Source organism: Sander lucioperca, chromosome 22, assembly GCF_008315115.2.
Source record: "Sander lucioperca isolate FBNREF2018 chromosome 22, SLUC_FBN_1.2, whole genome shotgun sequence".
Lineage (NCBI taxonomy): Eukaryota > Metazoa > Chordata > Actinopteri > Perciformes > Percidae > Sander > Sander lucioperca.
Window position 1 is genome coordinate 8258629 of NC_050194.1, and position 21255 is coordinate 8279883.

At 40.4% G+C, this 21255-nt stretch overlaps 1 long non-coding RNA gene across 1 annotated transcript in view; it reads left to right on the forward strand.

Moving 5' to 3' along the window:
- Window positions 1–5420: 5420 nt before the first annotated feature.
- The window catches only part of LOC116046894, a 24971-nt gene continuing 9136 nt past the window's right edge, over window positions 5421–21255 (forward strand). The window contains exons 1-2 of the long non-coding RNA XR_004104256.1: window positions 5421–5652; window positions 18536–18540. This is a non-coding gene — a long non-coding RNA (uncharacterized LOC116046894). The remainder of the gene's footprint in view (window positions 5653–18535; window positions 18541–21255) is intronic.

The following is a 21255-nucleotide window of genomic DNA, read 5'->3' on the forward strand; positions in this document are numbered from 1 at the left end:
CAGGCTGGAGGACAGAAAGAAGCATAATTAGGTGCAAGGAAAGCACCCTAAGGTTCTTGGTTGGCTGTGATGTGGGAAGCTGTGGAAGGTCAGCAGGAAACAGGGTTAAAGTTCAGATAATTAGGATTTGAAGCGCATAGCGCAACTCCGTAGGGAGCTGCCACTTTAAGTGCCATGGTTCTTCCTATTGGAACTGAAAAGCTCATGTCGACAAAAAACAATTCAGCTGTTAATCATGTGTAGACAGTCCTAATCTCACACATCTGATTGAAAAAGAGACTTGGGTTTAGGTAGGGCCGGGTTAAAAAAAAAAAAAATGAAAAAAAAAGGATTCTCCAATCAAAATCAAGCTTTGTTTGTGTGATCCGATAGATTGATAAAATCCCGGAATCAATCTTTTTATATAGGCCTTTGGTCAATTGAAAAATGTAAACATAAACCTGATGCATTACAAAAAAAAAAATTAAAAAAAAAAAAGATTTGAGGGTTGTTTCTTGCTTGTACAATTTACAGCACAAAGGTTCTCTGAGAATCTATTTTATATCCAAGCAAAATTCGTATTGTAACTGAAATTTCCCTAACCTAATTGAAATTGAATCGGAATGTAATCAATTTGGGAAATCATTGGCGATACGTATATATGTATTTCATTTGTATATGCTTGCATTTGGCAACCTGTGTGTGCTTAGCGGCTCTTGCCTGGGTTACCCATTAGTTGACCTGCTGCTACGGACATGTTGGTTGAAGGCGATGTCTTTTATTCTGCTCTGTTTGTTGTCTTTTATGTGACTGTTTGACTGCAAAATTGAAATGCCCTTTAGGGATGAATAAAGTTGTTTGAATTGAAACCAAGCCCTGGATTTAGACTGTAATGTTCTGTTCAAAATAGCTATGAAATGCTTTTAATTGACAGGTGTCCATTACAGGACACCTAGCCAACAGTTAAATCGTTGGGTTAAATCAGTACACAAATTGGAAGACAGTACATCGGATACATCACCAGTTAACTCTCAGTGATGAAGCCAACCTAACCATGGGTTAAATCGACTACAAAACAAACTCAAATGTGGATGATGATTTGAACGTGGTCGTTTCCCAGTGTTAAATGGCCACGGTCAGTACTAAAAAGACAACAACATAGCCACACTATGTTGAGGGTGTGACCCCAGCTGTGATGACACAGCACACATCTTCTGTGAACTGGGTGATCATTTACATGACAGAACAGTATCTCTGATTCTGATACACACTCATTTAAATACTGCAAATTGCCACACCATACCCATGTACATACCACATCAATGTTGCATTAAAAGTACAGGATTACATGCATACACAGTTACAAATGAATCAAGATGCAAAAACACAGAGATACCTTCGACTGTATTCTTGTACTGCTTATCCATTTATTTTAGCCATTTGATCTGTTTAGCGAGTAGTTTTTGCTTCCTGTTTAAACTTCTGTGTGCAGGTGTTTTATTCTTTTAATCAAATTATAATTCAAACAAATGATATTAGCTGAGCTGCTCCACGATCCTTTCAAGTAGCCCCTGACAACCGCAGAAGTACCCCCTGGGATGCAACTACCCCTGATTGGGAATCACTGCCTCATATCAAAAAGTAAATTAAAAAAGTAATTAAAAAAAAAGCATGCCTCTTTGAGAGTCTCAGGAGGTTCTTCTTAACCTCAGAAACTCCCAATAATACATTCAATAATAATTTTTTTTTTTTTTTTTTTTTTTTTACAGCAGACATCTTGACATCTTAACAATGGCTCTGTTGAATCCAATTTCCCAGTAAGTCACGAGTATGACCCCAGCATGCACAAGTGAATACCAGACCCCTTTAAACTGAAGCAGCTGAATGCAATTCAGCCATGTTCTGCCAATTTCATTATTCACACCTGAGCTTTTCTTGCACTTGTGCAATATCAAAGTGTGAAAAGGCCAGTGATGGTGGGGATCTGTGCCTCTCTCTGTACTCTTTGTGGCCGCAAAATAAGACATCTCATTTCAAAACCCAATTTTGCTTATGAATGCACATTTCTCTTTTATTTAAATGTGTTCAAACATGTTCAACGCCGGCACAGTGTTAGCTGCCATTTTCGATTCATTATGATAACGAATCCAAAACGAGCATGGGGGTAATTGGTGACAGACCGCCCTGTGCATCTTTCTTCTCTATTTGTTGTCAATGTCTGGTATCTTTACAATCTTCAGGATTTCCTACTAGCGCTCCGGTGTTTTTATGCAGGTCTATTCTCCTTAATCTTCTTTTGAATTACAAGTGAGCAGAAAGCATTTGTTCCCCTCTCAGATGAATCCGTGATGACTGACAGGAGGGCAAATGGGATCTCCTATCTGGTTCTTTATCTCAATCGGACTCTCTGGTTTGTGTGAAGTAAAAGCTAATAAATGGCTGACCATACAATATACGAGAAGCTATGTCTGACTCACTAATCAAAAGAACATCCTTACTGAGACACACACACACACACACACACACACACACACACACACACACAAAAAATAGGACAGCTTTGCCTTATCACTGCCTACAATTGATGGTTTTTCTTCCCTGGCTGGGACAAGACACCAACGCAGCACAGATGGCCACACAGATCTATACACATAGTACATACAGGGACTGCCAACAATAACATCATGCAATTATGTGCAATGGCCATTCAATTAATACGCACAAGGGCCCAAATGGTCAGGGGTCCTGACTCACAAAATGTAGCAAAATAAACACAAAACTATCTCAAAGAGATGGTAAATGATACACAAAACGACAAGATGAAACAAAATGACTATGAATAGATGCAAAAGGAATAGAAATAGATGCAAAACCACCACTAAAAGATGCACAGCGACTTAAAATAGATTCCAAACAATCACAAAGATATGCAAAACAACTACAATGGGTACAAACCCCCCGGAAATAGATGCAAAACTAGAAAGAGATGCAAAACAATCAGAGACGCAAAATGACTAAAAGTAGATGCATAAACACCACAAATGTGCAAGGACTTAAAATAGATGCAAAACGATCACAAAGACACGCAAAACGACTAAAATAGGTGCAAAACTGCAAACCCACCATCAAAAGATGCTTAATGACCAAAAATGGACGCAAGCCCTCCACAAAAAAGATGCAAAGAGATTAGAAATAGATGCAAAACAAATCACAGAGATGCCAATTGACTACAAAGAGACACAAAACCACAAAATGACCACAGTGACGGAAAATGACTAAAGTAGACTTGTTGAGTGTCACCGTACCGTCTACGGCACAGCTTGTGGCTGTGGCGTCGCTGTAACCTCCATTAATAAACGTTTTTATAACTTTAAAGCATTAAATCTTCAGAATATACAGCCATGCGACACACCAATTGAAAGCTTAGACTCTCAGGATTCCATTAAGCCCACACTCGAAGCATAAGATGATTTATAGCAGTTACACAACGGCTACAAAGTTATAATAAATAAAACAATACAGCGTAAACAGCGCAGCCCGTGTCTAGGGCATCCTTACCCGTTTCCTTGTCCCTTTAGCCACTGCAGGGATTTTTTTTTACCGAAAACCTTTTTTTCCTTAAATCCCCAAGAGTCCAAGGAAATGGAATATCCAAGCCGTTATATCCAAAATGAGCTGTTCGCCTCACAATCTTGATGTTTCTGACCGAATCACAACGGGAAATCGCTACACTGTTTTTCATTTCCGCACTTCTAACGCTGATCACTTCTCTCCTGAGGCTCCTAGCAACTTGATGTCGGCGTCACTGCATTCTCTGACTTCTAAGGTTTCCAAGGATACCTGGTATAAGCCAATCGGTGCAGGTTTGCCTGTGATACACCAATAAGAAAGCTGAAGAGTCCTCTGACGCATTTTGGCCCACGTGTACTCGAGCGACATTTGCTCGGACCAGTTAGATTTAAATGCTCTAAGACCCGTCTACATTTGTAGCCAATGAGCAGACAAGTCGATAGATACCAAATGTGCCAGTGAAATTTTAACCCTGTAATGGCTGGAGCTGTGTCAAAGCAAAAACAGGGCCTCCTATAAGCATTTCACACCCTGTGCAGTTTATGACTTATTTCTATATATTTATGTATATAGTTATTTCAAGTATGTGTATGATTGATGTGGGTGTGTTTGTGTATTTGAGAAGTGTTTTATTTTGTACTTTATTGGCTTTTTTCTTTGCACTTTTCAAATGGAAATCATAAAAACGCACAGACATATGTAGAAAAAAATTCATATAAAATCCATTTTTGAGTCTTTTGGCTTCTGGATTTTTTCTGTAGTAACCAGAGACATGTGGCTAATGTCCTGGATTGTCTGTCACCTGGAATGTGTGTTCACAGCAGTGTATTTTAATCATATTACAGATGTATGACGTATGAAATAGAAACCCTCCATTCTAGCCTCTGTAACTCTGTGTCAGTAAGGCCTAGAATCACCCTGACACTTGTAACAAAAACTTGTGTTTCCTTTCCAATGATACCAGGCACATCCCTGAGTGTGAAAGTATATGGGAGCTGTACCACTTTTAATTTGGGTATGACGTTTAGACCAAAAAGCTTAAAAATGCAGGCGACTCTTAAGAGGTTGCTAATGTAACTTTCAGTTTGTGTTGTTTCTAGCGGCCACTTTGGACAAAACACACCTGCTGTCGTAAAGGTCTTTTCCTTACGGTGCTGCATTGCCCACTGTATTACTGAGTTAGTGTTACCAGGAGGTCATATAGTCGCGATGAATGTTTTGCTCAGACAGAAAATCATTCATTTACAATAAGAGAATACGTTACAGAAGCATCGTTGCATTTCAAGTGTTGCATACGGTAACTTAGCCTACTTTGGATCTCTCGTGAGCTGAACTGGGTATCACTGTCACTGTGTCACGAGCCAAAGCATTAGGAGATTGTTGTAGCAACCGACGTAATAACAGATTATAGCGCATTTCATGAAACCCACTGACGCTTTACACAAGTACAGGGGGACAAGGGAAAAGAAAATAGGTCAACACAAACGCAGAGTAAAGGGAATAAAAAGTCTGCGCTAAAAGGAAGGGCGTAATTTAACATTGGCTACTAACGTACAACCACATCGCGCAATCTAAAGTTATTTTATGAATAAAAGAGACATATTTGAGGGCCAATTCTGGGTTTTGAATCCTTTACAATCCCGTAATTGTCTCCATCTGTTGAAAGCCAGACAGAGCGTGACTCACGTCATTGCCCGTCGTCTTTCCCTTTCCCTTTCAGCTTTTAGTTTAATTTAATTTCCTTCTTTTCTGTGATGGCCCTGCTCCAGGATCAGCCATAACTACAACAGATAACTTCTAAAATAACATTACAATACAGTTAGGCCTACATAAAAACATCTCCTGCTACCTTTTACCTGGCTGGATACTGTGGCGGCACAAGAATGGACCAGAATCAAATTGCAGTGAAAACCCACTAAGGTGGGTGCTTTATTTTTCTTTGTACAGCAAAATAAAGAGTGCAGCGTTGTAGCTCCCTCGTGGCGTGGCTAGTGTGCAGGGTTGGTTTAGGTACTGGGGAATTCAGCTGGGTAGGCGAGGTGCAGTAGAGGGGCTCACCGGTGTAGTTGGGCAAGGAGGGGACAGGAGACCTCGAGTTCCAGTGTAAATTGATGAGTCATTCGGCATCCTTGGCTTGATTTACGGGCTTTCTGGGTGCAGAACACAGAGCACTGGTTAGCTTGAGTGGCAAACACAGCCTAACCTGCCTTGGTTGGCGTGGCTCCTTTTGTCCTGGCCTAACGAGGGCAAACGAGAGGCAGCTGGAGGCTGTGATCAGTGATTGCCAGCCGTGCCTTGTTGTAGGCTGGCTTCTTGGCTATGTGCTTGTTTTGCCACACACATGGCAACGCTTCAAGGGCCATTTGGCCACAATACGCTAACACTGGCTTTTCCGGAGTTATGCCGAAATCTGTGACCCGTCAGAACGTGTGCTGTGTAGCGCCGTCTACCTGCCGTAAATCATTCTGTGACTTTGTGGGAAAGATTGAACCCGGGCAGATGCCTTACTAAAAACTATACAAAAACAGCGTTTGTTGTTACAGGTCATTTATGATCATTGTATGGAAAATGACAGTGCTTCAGAAACATTTAAAAGTTACATAAAGTCACTTTAAGTTTGGGTCTCTTGTTCCTATGTAGACAGATTGGGGGGTCTGTTGCATGCCTGTGCCTGCCCAGGGGCTCATTATTTCATAATCCGTCTATATTTCTGAGGCTGTAGTTAGTGCACTTGCATTGGATTGCATTGGCCCAATCCCAAAGTGAGCCCTGAGGACTAAGGACTAAAGACTCACAGACTTAATTGATCTGTGGTGTTAAGTGAGTGAGTGTGTGAGGCCACATGGGCTCAGGTAGGTATAAATGGGATTGGGACAGCACGTCACAAGATCACGTTACCTTGGCGACGTTTAATAACAAAGATGTTGCTGACACTTGCCGGTTTGGGAATTTTCATTTTAAGTTTGTTGCTTTCCACATGGCCAAGGCACAGGAGACGGCTGCCTGATTCCAAATTTTTTCAAACTCTTGTTTTACAAGCTGGACAACAGGTTGGTCTGTGTTCCGTGGTCGTATGTCATGCTGTTGTTTACCTTTGTAATTTACCTCCGGATTTCCCGCGGTAAACGCATGGGTAAACGTCACAACGCTTTGAACTGTGGGTAATTCCCTTTGGTGAAGTCTGCATCGATGCAGACTCACGGAAAGGGCTCGGTAAGTGTGTACTCAAACCCTCACACCCTTTGAAATTCGACATTGGGACAATCCTAAGCTCTTACAAATTTCGCGAGAACGCGCACCAAAGTCCGTGAGTCTGTGAGTCCGGACTTTGGGATTGGGCCATTGTGTGTATGGTGAAACTAATAGCCTATGTTGTCCCACTGGGTCAATAAATCTATCATGACGAGTCTATCAAAGAATCAGCAGCAATGTACTGGCTGATTCTCCACTGTGAGGAAGTCTAAAGAAAGATATCACTGAATGATTCCTGGATCGACTTTAATCTTCACTCTAGCAGGTTTTTTCCATGCCTAGGTCATTCTGTGCCGCACTGCTGCGCCACTGCTTGGTAACAGGAAAAACATTTTTTGTTTGCTTCTAAAAGGTCTTAGAAGGTCCTTGGAAATTATAAAATGCAGCACAAAGCAGATGGGAACTTTATGTAATTATCTGCAGCTGCAAAGCTTTGCACAGGCAAATCCCATATTTGTCACTGGTGGAGGCTTTCATTAACATCACTTCACAAAAACAAGTTCAAGATAAAAAGTGCTAACATTAATGACTCAAAAGTAAACCAGAAAAAATAGTTAGTTGTCGTTTTTCTTTTTCAATAGAACTCAGTTATGATCCAAACACACACAAAATATTGTAACGGTGCATTTCTACCCTCAGTGCACGCATTTCATCAGCAATATTAAATACTTGTTTCTTCTGTCCGTTCCCATGGACGTGAGGAACCACCAAAACGTAAAAATGACATTAAAGTCTTAAGAGACCTTTTTCAACGAACAAAAAAATACATTTTAAATCTATAGTTAACTCACATCAATGGATAAAGTGATGCTTTAACACATTTCTTATAGATATATCGTTTTATTTTAACAAAATCATGACAAAATATCTCCTTCTGAAGTATTTGCAATGTCTCTCCTGATTGAAATAGCAATTAAAATCCCTCCAATTCAAAAACTATAAAAAGTTTACATAACGTCATCATGTTGAGTCGATTCTGAACCACTCAGCTGTTAGATCAGCTGAGAGCCAGGCATTTCCCATCATGCCCTGGGTCTTGCAGTTGGAAAGCAACTGTGCCGTCTGCCTCTCAAAACTGCGGCCGCCTCGATCTCGTGAGGTTATCGTTGCCACGTGTGCATGACGTCAGAGCAAGTCGGGATGAAGTCAGACATAAATCCAACCAAAGAGTACTGTAAAGATGGCCTTAACTTTTTGGACTGTACTACTTTAAATTATACATTTAAAATCAATTGGATCAAGTGATACCTCAGGTGTCCAACTTCTCTGTGGAACTTTATTCCCCATTACATCTTTTCTTCATTAGGTGGTCAACTTTATTTTGATCTGTAACTATAACATTGACAAAATTCCCCTCAAACTTTTCTTTTCATAAACAAATGTTATTGGCCTGGTCTTTAATCTAATCAAACATAATTTTAGTCCCTACAGATTTTATATTTGGAACAATACATATGTTTTATTCAAAAATAGATCAATTTTCTTTAAACAATGGTTTGATAACAATATTTTGTTGGTCAGTCAATTATTTAACCAAGACGGTCAACTTTATTCTTATTCTGAATTTCTTCAGCAGTATGGTATCCCTGTTACTCCTAGGGAGTTTTCAATGCTATCCCCACAGGTGTAACTGCACTTTTTAGAGGTTTTAAGGCTGATGGTAATCTCCCTGTTTTAGGTAATGTACTTGATACTGAAGTTGGTAGAAGTTGCTTCTCTCCACACTGTAAGAATATTAACAAAATAATTCAGCAACTTTTTCAACATGACATCATTAGTACACCCTCTTCTTTATCACACTGGTCCAGCTTTGTTGGAGATATATGTTGGGACAAGGTCTGGCTTCTGCCGCAGAAGTTTTTTCTGACTAATAAAGTCAAAGAGATTTCTTTGAAGATGCTTCATAGGTTTTACCCAACCAACCACTATTTACAGAAGCTCAAAAAATACATTAATGTAAACTGTACATTCTGTGGGAATCAAAGAGAAACTATGCATTTAACCCTAACCCCTGCATTTATTTTGGTTATGCCCTCATACTAAATTACTTTGGAGTAAACTGTCTCGATACTTAGCGGATCTTATTTACCCTAAATTCTCCTTGTGCTGGGAAAATGTACTTTTTGGTTTCATTAACTTTGACACAAATCTCTCCTCTCAATTTTATTTAATCAACCTGATTTTAATTTCGACCAAATTTTACATCCATCAGTCCAAATTCCAAAATAAAACACCTAACTTCATAGAGCTGTCCATTTACATTAAACACTATATATCTACTATATCCTGTTGCAGTAATAAGAAGGCTGTTAGAACACACACACACACACACACACACACACACACACACACACACACACTATTTGTACTTTTCAAATGCTTTATGTAAATTGAGTTGTTTTCTTTTTATTATTGTTTTATTTTTTGTATCTCCCCTGGCGTACTTGACTTGTTTGTATTGTATACACTTGTGGCTGTATAGTTATGTGCTTAATAAAAAAAGTGAAAAAAAACAAAAGACAAATCCAACCGGCATGCATTGGGCGGCGATAGATTCTGCGCAGGCCTGGCTCATCTCGAACGGGCCTACTGTTCAACTTGACTGCAGCTTTTTGTCCACGCCCCCCCCCCACTGCTGCCGCCTGCTCTCGTCCACCTCGCTGGCGAGGCGCAGCTCATCTCCAACAAGAGTAATGGCAGCCAACTCTTAACCACCATAATCACGATTTATTTTTGAGACTTTTTTCCTGAAAGCTGTCTTAACCTGAGTGATTGCACAAGTTTTTTATGACTCAATTCTATGTGCCAGAGAAGACCATGCACTCTTCTTGTCACAGGCATACATCATCTTTTGTGCTCCAGTGTGGAAGAAAAACAGTTATTATATTGCAAAGAAATGACTGCAAAAACAAAAACGGAGCACAATTTGCTGTTTTTCCAGATCTGTCTTCTTTTTCCGGAGATCAGACAGCCATCTCATCGGTCACTGTCAGGTAGCGTTAGCTTGCTTTAACACATCTTTTTGTTTTGTTTTTTACAGCAATCTTTTTTGGAGCCAGGTCTCACCCACACATTTTGTGATTCTGCTTTCTTCTTTTGTGCATTTCTAAAAACTAAAATCCTATTATGTGCAATGTAAGGGAGTGATTTTCATTGGCTATAAAACATTCAATTACATGTGCATTTAAGGCTTAAAGTCAGTCAAGTATTTGTTTGTTTTTTCATTAAAATAGCAATCCTAAAGATTTCAGTCCTGGGGCCTGTTTCACAAAAGCAGAATATATAAATCCAGGATAACTGATAAAGCGAGGCTTGACCTAGTCTAATCTGAGCATCCTGGCTTGGTGCGTTTCACGAAGGCCAAGCCAGGCTGAGGAGGAGCGACTAGGTCGAGTCAGGCTGAAGTAATTCAGATAGATGCGCGTCCACGGCTTTCCTCAAAAGACCGCGAGATCGATCACAGATTTACTGATGCTAAAATGGAGAATACGCATTGTACATACTTTATACAGAGCGAGCAGCAGCTTCTTGTGGAAGTATGATGACGTGAAATACATTTTTTTGTATAAAAAGAAAAGAAACACGGCCGCTGTAATGAAACAGCGAGAGAAAGCGTAGCAGACGATCACGGACCGACTGAATGCGTAAATAGCCTAAATATATACATTAACTGACCACTGCTCTGAACTGAAAACGTCATAATCAAACCATTCAAGGATTAGGTTACTAATCATTTGCACAAATTAATAGTTGTACTCTTTGCCTTAAAAGTAAGCAGAAGATAATGTTACTCAGGAAATTTACCATGAAGATCAATTTTCTACAATGCTAGAGTATGATGCGTAAATATCTCTTTCACTCTGTTCCTCCCTCTCTCTCATGGGCTAAAATATAAATTTCCTAAGTCATATTAACTTCCACTGCTCGCTTTTAATGCAAAGTGTACAACTGTTTGCTTTTGCAAATGACAAGGGACTCATTGAATGGTTTCAGTTAAGAGCAGTAGTTCATAAATGTATATTTTTAGACTATCATTCAGTCTGTCCGCTATTATCTGCCACGCTTTTTCTCGCGTTTTTTAAATTTTTTTTATAGAGGACGAGTTTCTTCTCTACATATTATATTCCTTGCTCCCTTGTGGACATAGAAAATAAAGACACTGAAGAAATTGGACTCTAAAATCTAGAAACTATAAAGATAATTAAGTGATAATCCCATGCACACTGTAAACATGAATGGAACAGAGTATATTCATCAGTTATTCCCCCCCCCAGCAAAACATAAGGTCAAAAACCATTGGGGTGTCCTCTCCCTGTTGTTACATGAACGTACAGTAGCCTACATCACTAGATAGTTACTGGTCCAGTGAACTAAGACTATAATTTAGGAGGATTGTACAATTAGGATATGTTCTTTAAATTGTACAATCCTCCCAAATTATAGTCCCAGTTTACTGGACAACACAATTTGTGTGCTAAGAATGCCAAATACAATGCACATGGAAGTGGAACAAACATGATCCTTATTGTTAAAGAATTAAAAAAAATTAATCAACTAAAATAATTCAAGGTGCATTGGTCAACTATAGAAATGTACAGCATTGTATGTATTGCCCTAGTAACAGACTTCATTTAAAAACACATTTGAAATGTTATCAGCCTTTTCTACTTATCTCAACAACTGTCATAATATATTCATCAATCTTCTAACAACAATATGAACAGCAGTCTGCATACAGCAATATAACAGTAACGATGACTGTCACATGAATAATTATTAAAAACAATTATGGTCACAACTTTAAATAATAACAGTACTTAAATGAACAGCAATATGTACCTGTTGTATTTTAATCCAGGCTGATAACAATAGGGTAAAACCACTGCTGGGTGATCAGAAAAGGATCCAGGATTAAATAAATCCTGACTGTTAGCCTGGTCAGGAGCAGGCTAGCTGCACAAAATAAATCTCCATGGTGATTTATGTGCCTCCACTTTCGTGAAACCGAGTCAAGGCTTAAATCATCCAGGATAACTGATAAATCCCGGCTTAATCCCTTATCTTGGTTTTGTGAAACAGGCCCCTGGTTGATTTGGCGACACCAGGCCCCGACCACACGTTTATTTAAGTTTCACACCGTTGTGAGAAAACATGTTTATCCCGGAAACCATAGCCAAAAGCATGGTTCTGGCTTAGGCCTATTGGTTACACTCACTAGTACCTGTTCTGGATACTTAAGGTACACTGTCCTGCAATGTGAAGGCAATAAGAGTGGACTATTGTTGACTTTTCTCCAGGGTAAATGGATGTAAAGCAGCTGGCTTCCCTTAAATGAAATGTCAAAACTTCTATGGCGAAATCAATATTCATTTTATTTAATGTCATTCCTTGAATGGCCTTGCTGAAGTGGCCAAATTAGAAATGGATTGGCTCTTAGCTCCGGCAAACACAGAAAGTGCGCTGCAATAATAAAACTATCATCAAGTATAGTGCTGCCTGACATTTCTCTGGGATTTATTTTGTAAATTATGAGGCTGCACACATTGCTCTCTTGTTCCCATTTCTTAATTTTCTACATGACAGCATAAACCTGAAGAACATTATTTGTGGCTGTAGCATACTTAGAAATGACAGATTTGGTCCCAACTGCAGACTAGAAAAACAAGAAGGCAGCAGGATGATCTTGGAGATTTATGAAAAACGGCTTACAACAGAACGTGTCCAGAGGTAGGCAGGCAGTAGATATCCTGCAACCAGCAGTCAAAGACCAAAAACAAAATCCAACACACTGGGAAAACTAAACACTTGGAAAACAAAAACATCTCTAGGAAGACACAACAATACTCAATGGGAGAGACAAGGAACTGACACTAAACAAAGGGAGCACACCAACTAAATACACATAAGGCAATGAGGGGTGTAACGAGAAACAGGTGACATGAGGGCTGATGAACAGGTGAAACACATCAGGGCGGGGCAGACATTAAAAAAGGCAGGAAAAACACACAAGGCAGGAAGTAAAACAAAACATGACATGAGAAATGGCACTACAAAATAAAATAGGAAACTAAACAAAACCCATGATCATGACAGTGGCTGAAATCCATGTAAGAGTATTGTATATTATAATGTTGTATTAACCACACAAGGTTTGTTGAAAGGCATTCTTTCCAGCCTGATTTCACAGGAATATGTGAAATGACCACAACCTCTTAACACTGCATTACACAGTGGTGGCACGAAAGTCAATTGGACCATTTCTCGTGGTGGACACACAAATTCCCTGGTTCAAAACAGCTTTGGCTCGAAATTTGCGTAGGAAAGAGATGGAGGGGTTCGGGGTGGATGGATGGGTCAAAGAAACACAGGACTTTTCACCCGGGAGACAGGGAGAATAGTCATGTTGACTTACATATGTAACATACCTAAGTTAGGGAACAAATGTTTAACCCAAACCATGATCTTTTTCAAGGAGTTTTGGCACCTAAACTTAAATTGTTTATGTGATGCAGGCACATACTTTTAACACATTACGCCAAATAATGCAATTTTCAGTCACAACACAATACTATTAATTCAGTACCAAGGGCGTAACTTTGGTTTCAACGTTGGGGGGAGGGGGAGGTTGAGATCTCCACTTTCGAACAAAATTTCAATTTTGAGCATATAAAACACTTAATTTTCTGCATTCTGGTGAATTTTCTTTTTCTGCAACAATTTATGTTGCAAATGTCTTTATTCATGTAAAGGACATTATAATAGGTTTTTGGGGTGGCCAGTTTTGATTATCCCCCCTGTATATTATGCCTATGTACAGTACAATACAACACAATACCATACAATCACAATACAAAACAACACAAACTCACTTTAAGAGGAGGGATACAAATACAGTGGGAATGCATTGCACAGTAAAGAGCTTTACAATGTGATAAACAGATACGGTGCAGAGAGGACATAAGGCAAATATATAGATATGATTGTAAATAAATATGATCAATAGTATATAACAGAGATCTTCAACAGGGGGTCCGGGACCCCTAGGGGGTCCTCACAGTTACTGCAGGAGTGCCACCAAATTAAAATGTCTTTACATGAATCCAACATTAGCAAATATAAATCAACCTATTTGTGATAAAAAAGCAAAACACTGATGATATGCTTACTATCCACAGATACAGTTAATCCTAAGGATTCACTTTGCCACATGTACAGCATGTTTAACATTAAAACATGATTTTTAAAATCATGCCAACAATTATTATTTTAATAGCTTAGTATTCTATGCAAAAAAAAGGTAGGCCTACGTATAAAGGCTTTAGGCCGCCCACAAGTTATTCTAGGCCCAGTTTAATATGCAACTTCATTTTATATAATATATGTAGTGGGTCCCTGCTCTGTCTCTCTTTCAGTTAAGGGGTCCTTGGTTTAAAAAAACATTGAAGATCCCTGGTATATAAGTTAGTGGTAATTATATGAGTGTGGAGTGTGGGGTGCAAAAGACAAGGCAGCTTAAAAGTCCAGTTTCCTGACCATAGGTGTAATAGGCACAGATGAGTCTCAATAGATACTAATAGTCTAACAAGGGCGGTGAGGTCTGACAGAGGCAGATGAGTTATAAAGTTTGATGGCAGCAGGCAGGAATGATTTCCTGTAGTGTTCCCTTAAACAGCGGAGTTGAATGAGTCTGTTGCTGAAAGTGCTCTTGAGTTTGTCTAATGTTTTGTGGAGGGGGCGGAGGTCATGATCCATAATCGCACGCAGTTTTGCCTGCATTCTGTCTCTGACCACCTCCGCCATGGAGGCAAGCTTAGCGCAAACTACAGACTCTGCCTTTTTAATGAGTTTGTTCAGTCTGTTGGCATTGCAGAACACGTTGATTTTGACATACGACTAGCATATAACCAAAACAGTAGTAGCAAGGCCAGTTGGGTTAGAGTGTGTTTGCCAAGAAAGATATCATCAGATTCAATCATAAAACAACTACCTAAACTTTGGATTATACATTGTTTATTGATTTGTAACTGTTAGTGTGCATATGTAACTACAAAAGTACAAATTGTTGCTATTGCCATCCAGTGTCTGTTGCTTAGCAGTCATGTTTGTCTCGTTTTGCCGGAGGTCTATTCATAAACTTATGAGCACCCTCCGAGCCTCCCTCATAAGGACGATGACGAGGATCATTGTCATCGTCCTTATGAGGGAGGCTCGGAGGGTGCTGATGAATTTCACACAGAAAGTCAAAAACATAACTGTATGCCTGTGTCATATTCTATTCCTATATAGACAATCTGTTGCCTTTCGGTTTCAAGAGCTGTTCAAAAGGCTGAAGTGGGAAGGTTGCCATGGCTTCTTCAGTGGCTGAAGATAGTGTCTGTATATCCAGACTTCTCTCCCCCACTTTTTGCCTTTTATATCTTCCTCTGATTCACAAAAAACATATCTCCCTGCCTGGCTAGAATACCCTTTTCTCCCATTTTGGTCACTTCCTATTCCCCTTTCTTTCCGTTATATACTCCTCTGCTGTGTCTTTCCTCCGACATCCAGTTTCAGCTTTTGCTCCGGAAATGACAGCATACCCAGGAGGAGGCCACTGGGGTCAGTGCCCTGTAGCTGGCATCTGTGCTGTGTGACACACTTACACAACTTGGCATATGGGCACAGAGGATGGTTTTGACAGTATATTTTCTACTAGGCTGGCCTCGACAGTCTGCAAATAACACACCAGGTGCATTCATCAGCTGTGTAACTGTGCAATTAAAAGGGTGCTGGTCACACGAACATTAGAGCTATTGCCTTTGAAGTTATTGCCTTTTTTTCAAACTGAAATTCAAATACATTTTTGCAAAGAATTTAGTATATACTGTAAATCCGTGGTGTTTCTTATGAAGTATACTTATTTTGTAAAAACTTTGAAGACCAAAATTTAACTTTTACTATTATTTTTCTGCTTTGATAGTGCCCTCCATATTAGTGTTCTCCAGAGACCTTTGTTTCTGACTGATGATGATTGGTACAACATCCTAGTGGGTGGACACCAAAAACTTTTGGTGATATCACTTTACAAGAGCCATACAGTAATCTACCAGCTTGGTACTGATGTTGTTAGCCGTTACTTTAGCCCCATCTGTGATTGTGGCACTCAATGCTACATGATTCTGCAAGTTTTGTATGGAGGGCTTTGGTAAAGCTGGGCATACACTGTACGACCCAATATTTGAGCCTCACGACTCATTTTAGAGTCAAACCGAATTTCACTTTATTTCAGGACAGGCCGTTGGTCACAGTTAAAGCAGAACCAGGGTTGTTGCAAGCTAAGCCTAGCTCGCTAGCTTCCACTTTCTGATTAAAATACAAACTTCACAGCAACAATGGTCCTTCCAAATGTTTATTGTTTTAAAGGGACACGTCTTAAATCACTACATTACAGTATTGCAGTACATAAATAAAACTATCAGAGGAGGGGGAAAAAAAACCCATCTTGTTTTAACATTAGTAGAATATACAGGGCTATTGTGCTCCAAACATTACAGCACACCACGTAATATGCGTTTCCTAGCAACACTCTCAGATGTCAGTCAACCACTGCCATGGGAACCCATCCAGAGATTGAAGCTTAGAAACAGTTTCCATAAATATATCCACAAAAGGTCTAACCCTCCTTTGAAAAATGGAAGTGTGACTGATAGCTAGTTTTATGTCTTTCCATGAAAAGTGAGGAGAAATCAAATTTTTGTTTTATTTTCAAACTTTTACAATCAATATCTGCTGCACCATTGGTGAGACTTTTTTAACGCTTTCTCTGACGGATGATACATTCTGGTTTGTGTCAGCACCTTCAGACTTTCCAGCATTGCTTGTGGAAAGGCAGGGGACATATCACTGTCTCTATGTTAGAACGAATGAAAAGAAGAGCCGAGGCACAAGTAACACCCAAATAATTATTTTGCAAAGCCTCTTTTTCAGCCTGTATATTTAGACCGGCCTGGGTGAATAAGAGAAGCCTGGTTCTACTAGACTCTCGTACATTTCATTTGTACAGAGTCTGGCCACTCTCCATTGACAAGTGTTAACTTCTTTGAAGGCGGGTACTCTGTTGAAGTTTTAAACTACTGGATCTGCCCAGAGCCACTCTGGATCTGCCATAACCAATCGCTGACGTTTGGTCGTGACGTCGGCTTAGCATCACTATTAGCCACTCCTTCATCACTAACGGAGCGAGCTGGAAAATCAAACTTTTCCCAAACCCCGTGGGGAGGAGGGCCACGGCATCATGGCCACCAACACAACTCAGCAAAGATTGTTCTTGCTCGGGCTTTAACTTCTGGATATTCGGCAGCGTTGCCACAACGAACCGAATGGCTTCGCTCGCATCTTTCTCCGCCGCCATTACAGAAATACAACTCAAACTAGCGCCCAACCTCAACGTCATCATTCTCAGCCACTCACTCTATTCGCTAATTGGACCGCCAAAGATTTGGCCGGAAAAAACCCAAGAATATACCGCAAACCTAGACGTAGTACTGAAGGAAAATGAAAATTGAGCGGAAGTACGCAGGAGGGCGGAGCCAGGCTAGAATAAGAGTGGATGGCAGCTCTTTATTCTCAAACACACACTGCACAAAAATGTGTGTTTACAGTCGTCATCCACTTTTATGTTCATAATGTTTGTTTTCTTCTTATCTGGCCTCATTAGGAAATTAAGATTTGGAAATACCTCCCCAGTGCTACGTGTCTGATGATGGCTCAAATGGCATTCTTTAGACTCTTTGTGCAAAGCAAATTCCCCTAGGGACAATACCGGTTAGTTCTTTCATTTAAAAGAGGCATAACAGACATTTTATTTCTTTGAAACTATCACACTTTATTACTTTAATTGCGCTTTTGCTTTGCCGTAAATCACTTACACACTCAAGCTGTGTGGGTGGGTTGGATGTGTTCCTGGGTTGTGTGAGAAAATGTCACAGGAGACAGAACGAGAAATGGATAGGAGGAAACAGTGCTGGTGTTGACATTGATCTTCCTTTAATACTGATGCATGACTCATTTGCAATGGGGTGTGTGCGAGTGTGGGTGTGCACACTTCTGCATACTCCTAAAGTGTGTGGTCTTGTACGTTTCTTTGTGTGTGTGTGTGTGTGTGTGTGTGTGTGTGTGTGTGTGTGTGTGTGTGTGTGTGTCTCACATGATTGCAGCAGTCTGTGTTCAATTGGCTTTGAGATGCTTTTTTAATCATCTCAAGTGTCTCCCATAAGCTCATGCAGTAATGTACTCAATCTTCTGGAGAAATTGGTTTACCCAAGTGGCTAGCCATCTTTGTCACTTAGCAAACACACAAATGAATGGCGTGTGATGTTACTGTTTGCACGAATGAAAGAAGTCAACAAAAAGTCAACAGCCTCACTACATTGATTTGGTATCATGAAAATATCAGTGGCACTTTTGCTTCATACATGCACAACCTCATTGGAGCCATTTGAAGTGATCTGGAAAGAGAAAATGTGAGGTAAACCCCCCAAAAAATGTATTTGCTTCCCAGCAAAATAAATCACCGTTGCCTATTAACACGACAGAGTTTGTGTAGGCTCCATATCAACCATACATGTGCGGAGGAAGGTGCTGTGTGAGTTGTGTAATGAGATCACTTGCGTAGAATCTCCTCCTTTCTTTGTCTGTCATGAAGTACCCTACTCTCTTTGCACCTACACTCTCTCTGCATCATGTTATGTGGCAGGGGGAGTGGCTGTCCTCCTCCTTATGGCTCCTCTTACAGCACGCTTAGTTTCTTCACTGCTGCGCCCACGGCCGCTGAGAGTAAGGTGTGAATTAACGTCAACAGTCAATACCACTCTGGTCCTCGTCTGCCTGGCCAACGTATGTGTCAGATGGGGCCTCCATATGCAGAGTGTGAGCAAAATTGGTGGAAGTTGCTAACATGTCTCATTTTTGGTGTGGCAATGATGGATATGGGATGTAGGCTTGGTTTAAAATGTTTACGATATTTGGTCATCCACATAAGTTTACAGATTTTGGGAGCAGGGAAGACATATAAACACATTCTAATATATCTCAGCTCTGTGAATCAGGATGAATCCCAATGAAATGTGAATGCAATAATACTCAATAGTGATATAATATGCTCAGGTTCTAAACAAAACTGAACAGCTCCCAAATATAAACTGTAGAAAGACATGAATACATAGTGCCTGCAACATCATCCATAGTTTGATGGAGGGAATTTATGTAGCTAGAAGTAAGTTTTTATTTTCCAGTTTAAGGAATCTAAGGAGAGAATGTCACTCTTCTGGACCAACCGCCCACTCCGAAGCCTCTGGCATCACTGCAGCTAGCATAATGTCTTCCATGAGTTCACCTGGAACTCCCAAACAGCAACACAGTATTTTAAAAGTTAAAGTTTCTTTCTGCCGTTGTTTTTTCACAACTGTCTGGCAGAGGTCGGCTGGAATAGCATTAGCTAATATCAGTTGTCATAGCTAACGTTAGGCTTCATGTGAAAAGCAGTGGCAGAGTGAAACAGGTGTGAGAGGTCCAGATGAACTTGTGAAAGCAGTTGCCGTAGATGTACGGTAGTTGTACTGTAAAGCCAGAGGCTTACTGCGGTCAAGCCATTTGGATTTTGATGTGCTTCTATTTGTGCAGTTACAGTCGATGTAATTAACCACCGTGCTCCATCTCTGACTAAGCGGTGATTCAGATGTTTTCCATTCTTGAAGCACCCCTTTCATAACTCCTGCAACCCTTGTCATTGTGTCTTGCAGTCAATTTTGCCTCAATGTTTCTCAGAATTTAAAGGGTCTCAAGTGTCACGCATTGAGCTTGACAGTCACTCATTTCGGTCTTTTGTCACGCACTCCCACCACACATTGTATTTCTCACGCGGAAAAACTATTTATAATATATTTAATATGCCGCAGCGGCCAAAATTTCTCTGGCCGCGCCGCTCTCACTATGGAAACGCGTCTCCCCTGGAGTTCTTAGTCGAGCCTGCCACTTATCAGCCAATCAAAAGAAAGGGGCTACACAATAGCCAATCAGAATTCTCTCTCTCTCTCTCTCTCTCTCTCTCTCTCTCTCTCTCATTATTAATAACAACAAAAACACTAATAACAATATTATTAATGAAACACCCGCCCCCCCTTTGACCTCCTGACAGAGGGGGTTACTCTTGCCTGTCTTCAAAACTTGCAGCACAGCGGTCCTGGCCTTCAGGCATCTCGATTGTGTCACTGAATATGGTCCGGTTTCCATGGAAAAAGGCCAGCCAGAGTTCAGTCAGTGGATCGTCGAACATTGTTCGCAGGACAACAGGGCATTTGTCTTCAGAAAGAAAATATTTCAATGGCACGTACATTTTCAGGGAGCAAGCTCAGCCAGCGAACATTGCTTTGTCCTAAAATGTCATGGTACTCTTGGCCAACAAAAGAAACATTTTGATGATCACCGGGACTTCAGCTGCAATTTCCTCTGCTGTTCCTCCTTTCAATTCAACAAAACCAAGCAGTTTTGTTTCCACAGATGTACTGCCATCATATATCTTACAATACTGACTTGGCAGCAACTTTATGCACGCATCAATGGACAGGAACATAAATTCAACCTGGTCTAGGTCCTAAAGTTCCAAAGTTGCCCATGGTGCTAGCACGTGTAAACTTTGGCTCATAAACTTTCCGTGTCAGCTGTGATGTGTAGTCCATAGATCTGTAACTATGATTGTGTCGCATGGTGTGGTACTGTATGCAAAGACACCCTTCTGCACAGCTCAATCATGTTCTTCTTCAGAAGGCTCTACCTTCTTGAAGAATGGGATGACAGAGGGCACGCCAGCACGGGCAATCAGAGAGGCTTCATGCTTTTCTGTCTACTTCTTCAATCTTTCCCTTTTCTTTTATCATCTTCATTTCCTTCTCTTTACCTTTCCAACCACACTCTCCTTGTTAGGCATTGACCTCGAGTGGTTAAGGTTAGGATAGCTGGTCAGGGGATAGGACCTGAACAAATCGGGTTACGTTACCTTGCGTAAGCATGGACACCTGGCCAATAGTAGTGTGTGAATGCTATTGAAGGGCGGGTCTTGCCTAAAAGTTGCGTGGGTTCCATAATAACGAGGCGCAGACAGTAATAATTATATAGGTCAACAGGGCGTAAAAAGTCAGTAAAAGCCAGAATAACAAACCAAGCTAAATAAAAATACAACACAATAGAATGCATAAAACCCCAACAACAAATCCAAAAACACTTCTCCTGTGACATACACATGCTCTTTTTCAGTTACTCGACACTAAGGCTGTTTAATGCTCAGTACAATCTACTCCTTCTACAAGTGGCTTCCAGCTACCATCTCTCTCTCACGACCTGCCTCCTCCCCACCTGCACTCCCTCTGTTCTTTGTGATACCTCAAGTGGCTCTCATAAACAGTGCAGGGCAGGATCACC